Source organism: Tupaia chinensis, unplaced genomic scaffold (genome assembly GCF_000334495.1).
Source record: "Tupaia chinensis unplaced genomic scaffold, TupChi_1.0 Scaffold144682_1, whole genome shotgun sequence".
Lineage (NCBI taxonomy): Eukaryota > Metazoa > Chordata > Mammalia > Scandentia > Tupaiidae > Tupaia > Tupaia belangeri.
In genome coordinates, this window is record NW_006204543.1 from 1626878 (window position 1) to 1634534 (window position 7657).

Consider the following 7657-nt stretch of genomic DNA (forward strand, 5'->3'; position numbering starts at 1 on the left):
TCCCTCTCCCACCCCCCTTCCACACTGTCTCCAGTGTCTATAACAATTTCCAATGCTTTTATGTCCTCCAATATTCAGTCTCTCCTGTAGGGCACAGACAGTTGGCATATGGTAAGTGGAGACATACAATGTCTCTCTTTCATAGCCTGACTTGCTTGACTCAGCAAAAATCTTCCATATTCATCCACTTCCTATCAAATGTCAGGGTCTTGTTTTTTTTTTTTTTATGACTGAATAGTATTCCACGAAGTATATGTGCCACAGTTTTTCAATCCATTCATCTGTTCATGGACATTTGGGTTGGTTCCAAGTCTTAGCAATCGTTAATAATGCCACGATAAACCTAGATGTACAAGCACTTTTCCAACGGAGTGCTTTCCTATCTTTTGGGTAGATACCCAGGAGTAGAATTGTTGGATCGCATGGTGGTTCTATTTGTAGGTCTTTGAAGAACCTCCATATTGTTCTCCACAGTGGCTGGACCAATTTCCATCCCCACCAACAGTGGAGGAGAGGTTCCCTTTCACCACATCCCCACCAGCACTTATCATTTTGGTTTTTTAATCTTCACCATTCTGACCGGAGTCAAGTGGTATTTCATTGTGGTTCTGATCTGCATCTCCCTTATGATGAGGGATCTTGAGCATTTTCCCATATGCTTTCTGGCTGTTTGTATGGTTTCCTTAGGAAGTTGTTTGTTCAGTTTGTTTTCTAATCTTTTAATTGGATTGATCGTTTTTTTCTTTTTCAGGTAGGCTGCTTGAGTTCCCTGTGTATTCCGGTTATTAGTCCCTTATCTGGGGGATAGTTTACAAAAATATTCTCCCATTCTGACGGTGGTTGATTCACACTTATTATCATGTTTTGATGTGTACTCTTAACTTTTGCTCTTCTAGATTTTTCTTTCTTTCTCTTCCTTCCCTCTTTCAATATATACGTAATCACACACACACGTGTATGAGTATATACACATACATGTATAGGTGAGTGTATATATACATACGTGTGTGTGTGTGTGTGTATATATGGCAATGTTCGTTTTCCAACTCAGTTGTGGTATGACATTCCATAATGCATTGGCCGTGTCCACTGGCATGTTTCTTTCTCTCACCTGCTTCTTCAGATAGCAAACCCCGCCCCCCCAAACTGGCAAAAGATTCCTCATCTTGGGGAGAACCTTACTTTTAGCAAACCTGACCTGAGACAGAGGGTGAGAGAGTTTAGGATGTTCTTTACTGAGGGTAAAGTGAACAACGCAGATGGCATGAGGTTGCCGATATGCCTCTGCTGTTGTGGTCCAGTCCTGCTGGAGGTCACTATACTTCCACATAGAAAAATTTAAATATTAACCAACGGTAGGAACAGGGTAGCATGAACTTTCCTGGGGGTACAAACTGATTTGAGTTCAACGCTGGGAGTGGCTGGTACCTAGAAAAGTTTTAACTGTGAAGTTGGACTGTAGCTGGGGCTTTCAGGGTAAGGAAAATGAAAAATCTGTGCCTTTAGAAGATTTGCTACAAGATTTTGTTGTCAGAGTCCACTTCCTTCCATGAGACTATCAGCGGGAGAGCACGATTGTGTATGCACGCGATTATTAAACAGGCGTGACTCAGACACCGTGAAGCAAAGTGAAACCATGGTGATACAGCTAGGTGCCAACGCCTTAACCACCACGCCACTGGCTGGCCCCTGTGGATACTTTAAACCCACTCTAGATTGCTTGCAACACCTAACGCGATGCAAATGCTATACAAACCGTTGTTTTCCTTTGGGTTCTTTTGTTGTTGTTGTCTTAATACTACTGGATCTGCCAATGATATCATTATTAGAAGGCATTATTAAAGGCATTTTGGGGGACAAGTAGGTGGCATGGTGGGTAAGGTGCTGGACTCCCACGTGGCTGACCACAGTTTGAGTCCTGGACCCGGAGGCTTGCTTTCTCACTTTCTTTCTCTCCTACTTGCTGTCTCTCTGGTGAGTGCATGTACCCTACAGCAAATTTTAAAATAATAATAATAAATAAAATTAAAATTAATCTTTTCAAAAATAGTATTTTTGATCGATTAAATCCCAAACGTGAAATGAGTGGCTACAGAAATGTAACTATAATATTGGGTTGCCAGAAAAGTTATGATGCATTTTGCATAGAAAAAAACACGTCATGACTTCTCCAACAACCCCATGCCTTTTCTCTTCTTCGCTCTGGCTCTAAGTAGAAGTGTGATCTTGGGCGAGTTAGCCTTCCTGAGCTACCTATTCAAGTGTGCAAAGTTAGGACGGCTGAAGCTTCTTCCAGTGCCAAGACACAGTATTTGAAATGTGGATACACTTAGTTCGTCCCGATAGAATTCCACAAGAATGCCATTTGAAATTACAGAAAAACCACTCAAAATATGTCTAGGTAACACCGTTTTACCACCCTCGTTATTTAACGCCCACGCCCTGCGGTCTTCGCGTGGCTGTTGCTCACACAGTACGCAGAGCAAGGTCAGTCTTGGAGTGTGTGACCATGAGTGTGGCGATGAGAGAAAAGCCTCATGGGTGAACACGGGCCCCCGGACTCACCTGGTCTCGTAAATGGCATACAGCTTCCTGTGCTCTTTGACTGCATTCCTGAAAAAGAAAACACAAAGCAGGGTGAGCAACAGCTTTCAGGGAGCGCTAAGGTCTAGAGCTCGTTCAAGGAGCATGCTCCCAAGCTGCATCTGTTTGGTAAAATACCTCCACTGGCTTTCTGTGGGAATTCAAGAATCCCTCTCTAAGGACACGTGCATATGTTTTGAAGAGTAGCACACGTCACATTAGATACGCACATGGGCTCTGGATCTGTCCTGACGGCAGCTAACGTAGTTACCGAATCATTGCTGACATTTTTTTCTGAATCATTGCTGACATTTTAGTAAAGGAGACAGAAAACAAGTAGTTACCCCCCAAAATCATTTCTAGTAGTGGTATGTCCTGCCGTAAACATTTTTAAAAAGTAACGTGGTAGAAAATTACTTGAAAAAAAAAACATATTAAATAAGATGGCAAAACCCAAAACTTAAAAACTTAGCGGCAACTCCAAGTTCAAACTACCTAAGTTGAGAATGAGCCAGGTGTTTTGAAAACGCACCATCACTGTCCTCATCCAGCGTGTCGCTGACCATCAACACACAAAGGCCTGGATTTCTGCACTGAGGCACGAACGCCGGAGCTGGCAGTGGAGAAGGAAGTGTCCATGGCATGGAAGGACAAGGCCTGAGCCTCCTGCCAGCACCCCGCCGCGGCCAGGCTGGCTGCCACCTCGGCAGCACACGCTCACAGGCAGTTACTGGCCGTCTGAAAGTCACGTGGATGAGAGAGAGGGGGAAAACACTAGACAACGTTCACAGAAAGTGGAGTTACCCAAAAAAATTGCAAGGAAGTAAAATGAGCACCATGAATCTATCTGCGAGTCCGAACTTGGCGAGGCGGGGTCCATCCGACACTAACACTCGAGGAGTCCTCTGGGACGCAGGTTTGGCCCGAGTCCCCACAGAGACACTGCGTCCCCGCCCAGCTCTGCGGGCAGGCCCAGCCGGTGGCTCTCAGAACGCCCTCACCCTCTCTGCGCAGCGGCCGCCTGGCCCACTGAAACCCAGGTGGGGCCCATCTTCCTAGACCCGGAAGCCACCTCCCTTCCGAGCTCACAACACCCAGGCTGCGGAGATCCCAGAGAGAGTCGCTCAGAGGTGAGATTAGAGCTGTTTGCCACGCGATACGGGAACATCGTTTAGTAGTGAGGATGGGCAAAGTGCTTATAAATCAATGCAAATTTGCAAAAGTAACACATGGAAAATAAAATTCAAAAAAGTAACCTCTCCAGTAGATAAAGTCAAACAAAATATAACATAAGACGATAACATTTTCATGAACCAAAGTGAAAAAAAGTTTGCTTCACGTTCCGTGTTTCGTAACACAAGCGTTCTAGTGGATTCTAGTGATAAATGCTATTGATTTTCCTAAGTCCATCTGAGCCTCAAGAAATTGTATGCACTTCGAGGCAGTAATTACAAATGTGATCTATCTGTATGTATATTAGCTAATTTCTAGCCACAAAAAAAGCGAGTTCCCAATGATATATAATCAACATATTTTACTAATACTAGACACAGTATGTGTCTAACAACCAGAAATTGTTTAAGATATTTTATTATAATTTGATTTACATAGAATAATTGTACCTCTTTTTTAAATTCTTTTTTTTTTTTAGTTTGTCATGGGGACATATACTTCACCAGAGAGCAAGAGAAAGGAGGGAGGTGGGGGGAAGAAGAGGGAAGAAAACGAGAAATCATCCCCTCAGGAGGGATGGCCACACCACAATCCTTTCTTCTCTATTATCCTCTTGGGATTTGGGGCACACATGCACACACACCCAGCATGTTTTTCAAGCCACCGGGTCTGGGACTCTAACCATACAGACTGCCATGTGGGATCCAGCTGCCTTTACCACACCGCCAAGGGGCCCTCACCACATATCTTTGTGGGGTGCGGTGTGGTTTTTCAAAGCGTGCACAGAGTGTGTGAGAACCAAACCGAGCAGCTGAACCATGTCACCGTCTTCAACAAAGAACATTATGCTGTACACGCTCGCTGTCTGGCCTCGGTTTTCTTGCCCTGAGGAGGCTATTAGATCCGCAGTGTCTTCATTCCTCAGTTGGGTACACCATGCTATAACCTCGCTGCCTCGGTCAGAGGCATTCTTGTGTCTGTTAAACATCTTTCCAGAGCCTCCAGCTCCCACTCCTGCCCCATGCAGTCTCTGCTGTCCACACTGCTCTCTGCACCTCCGTGTCACTGAGTCCCTCATGGCCACCACGGAGTGTGGACACTCGGCACACGGTAGCCAGAAATGCACACGATGTGCCTTTCATGGTCTGCCTTACCCCCTTAGCATCGTCTCTTCCAGAGTCCAATTCCAGTCAGATGACAGACCCTCCCTGCTCCTCGGGGCTGCCACCCCTGCTGTCCACACTGCTCTCTGCACCTCCGTGTCACTGAGTCCCTCATGGCCACCACGGAGTGTGGACACTCGGCACACGGTAGCCAGAAATGCACACGATGTGCCTTTCATGGTCTGCCTTACCCCCTTAGCATCGTCTCTTCCAGAGTCCAATTCCAGTCAGATGACAGACCCTCCCTGCTCCTCGGGGCTGCCACCCCCACCGTGTGTGCATGCCACATTCCCTCCACCCACTCATCAGTGGGGCACTAGATCAAGCCCACGTCTTAGCTGTTGTGAATAATGCCACAGCAGACGCAGATGTGCTCATGTCCGAAGATGGTTCAATTGTTAGAAAGAACACTACGCAGAGATCAGGCCATCTAGTTCTTTAATGATGTCACAAAATGTTCATGACATCATAGCAATGACCTCATCAAGCAACAGTTTGCATTTGTGTGCTTAGTAAATAAATTTAATAATGCCAAATTTTAAAAATGAGTTAATTTTTAGTTTTCAACTACATATACTGTTTTATAATAACGGTATGATTCTCAGGTGCAGAGAGGATCCAAAAAATAAAACTGAACTTATGACAAGAGAATATCTTTCAGAAATTAAAAAAAAAAAAACACTTGCAATTGTTAACGTAATTAAACTCAGGAGAATGAAAACAAAAAAATCAACATAGGCCAAAAGGAGTGTGTGAGCAGCCATGCTGCCGTTGCCTCTCAGAGGATGATTTCTCGCTCTCTGTCTCTCTGTCTCTCTCTGTCTGGTGAGCGCACGCGCCCTATAGCAAAAACCTCTCAAAAAAAAAAAAAAAAAAAGAACGCAGTTTCCGACCCTTTGATCAGTTTTATTTTACCTTTTCTCCTGGTGCTCTGGACCCTTCTTAATCTCTTCAGTGACAAGGAACCTTTACCTTTTTTTCCCTTGCTAAGAAAGTACCTTTGGAGTAAGGGGCTAGCAAGTGGAACTCCTCTGCCTAGCGAAGGCTTTAATGCAATCGACCGCAACGCCAGTGGAAGCCATCAGGGAAGGTCTTGCACCACCGCAGCACTCCCATCCCAGGGAGCCGCGGGAGCAACCTCGGTGTGGAAGCACTTGCTATAAAGCCTAATGGGTTTACCTCCCAGGAGCTCACCTGCTCTACCAAATGCACAAGAGCCTACCCCAACCCACCTAACAGGTGCACACCGCTCACCGCCCTCGCCTGCGAGGCCCAGCGGGCTCTCCCTCCCCACGGCCGAGGGGCCGCCCTCTGCAGCTCCCGCCACCCTCCTTTAAGGGACTTTGTTTTCCCGGCTATAAGATTAATTCATGTTCATTACAGAAGAGCGAAGCATGAGCCTTACAGTCACAAAGTCTGGGTTCTCATTTTCTTTACTTTCTGACACACAGGAGTCTCACACACTTTCCATACGACAAATGCGTTTCCACTGATCTGCCTTCATGTGTGCACGGGACCCTTTGTCCACATGTGTGTGCCTCTATATGAGCCTTCTGTGTATCTCTCTGCCTTGACACGTGGTCCCAGTTGCCAGAGCTTCGTACTAAAGCCCGAGATGAGAAAATGTCAGTCTCCCAACTCTGGCTCTCTCCCTCAGAGCGAGACCGGAGTCCGCCTTCTTACGAGCCAGGCTGGGTCAGCACCCCAGATCTCAGGTCAGCCCAGGACAGAGGAAGGGGAGGCTCAGAGACGAGTGTGTTCAGGTCCTGAGCTGCAGGTTACAAGAGCGGGGGCATTAACGGGTGCTGCTCATTGGTCCATGGGGTGGTGGGCGCTGTGCGCGGTGAGGGCTAATCTGAATTATTACATGGCGTTCGCATCCCAGGGTCTGTGACCGTAAGCCTCACCACGTCTGTCAGGAACGTGGATCAGTTTTACACCTAGGAAGACGAAGGTCGTTTAAAACTTGTCATTGGCTTTGCACTCCAGTTTCCACAGCTTGACGGGGCGTTGCTTGGGAACACACGCAGACGCTCACCTGTCCTCCTCCGTGTCCCTCAGCACGGCTCACGGTTCCCCATCTGCTCTTAGATTAGGACCTGGGTATTCCGGGCGGCTTTTTCACTTTAAAGAAAGCAATTCCTGACAGAATTATCCATCTCTAATTCTCCTCCTTTTATCACATGCCTTTAAGATTCTGGGCATGCGGGTTCCTGTGCACTCAGGGAGTCTCCGGACGTGAACCCAGAACCGCCCAGTGTGTTGCAGGTCAGCGCCACAGTGGTGGCCCCCGGCATGTCATTTCCATATACACAAGTTCCTGCAGATTCCATGGTTTCTGCTCTCCTCAGGGTGTCCTGCCCTTCCCTACCCTGCCTTGTGCCCAGGAAGGCTGGCCCCTTTGGATACACTGAGGGCTCCTGGTTGTTCTGGCCTCCCCCTGGGTTCAGGGACCCAAGGACCAGCAGGTTATCAGAGAGCACGTGGGAGAAAGCAGGCCGCACACCGCCACCACCCTGTCCCTTTGCCCGAGACCACGGCTCCTTTGGGTGTGCCTGCTGCCATGGCTACGGTTGGCAGTCCCCTGCTGCTCACCACACATGAGCCAGTACCCGGATGAGCACGGACTGGCACGCAAGCAAAGCGTGGTCCTGGGGGGCTGACGGCCGTGGTCCTGGGGGGCTGAAGCTGTGGTCCTGGGGGGCTGATGGCTGTGGTCCTGGGGGGCTGATGGCTGT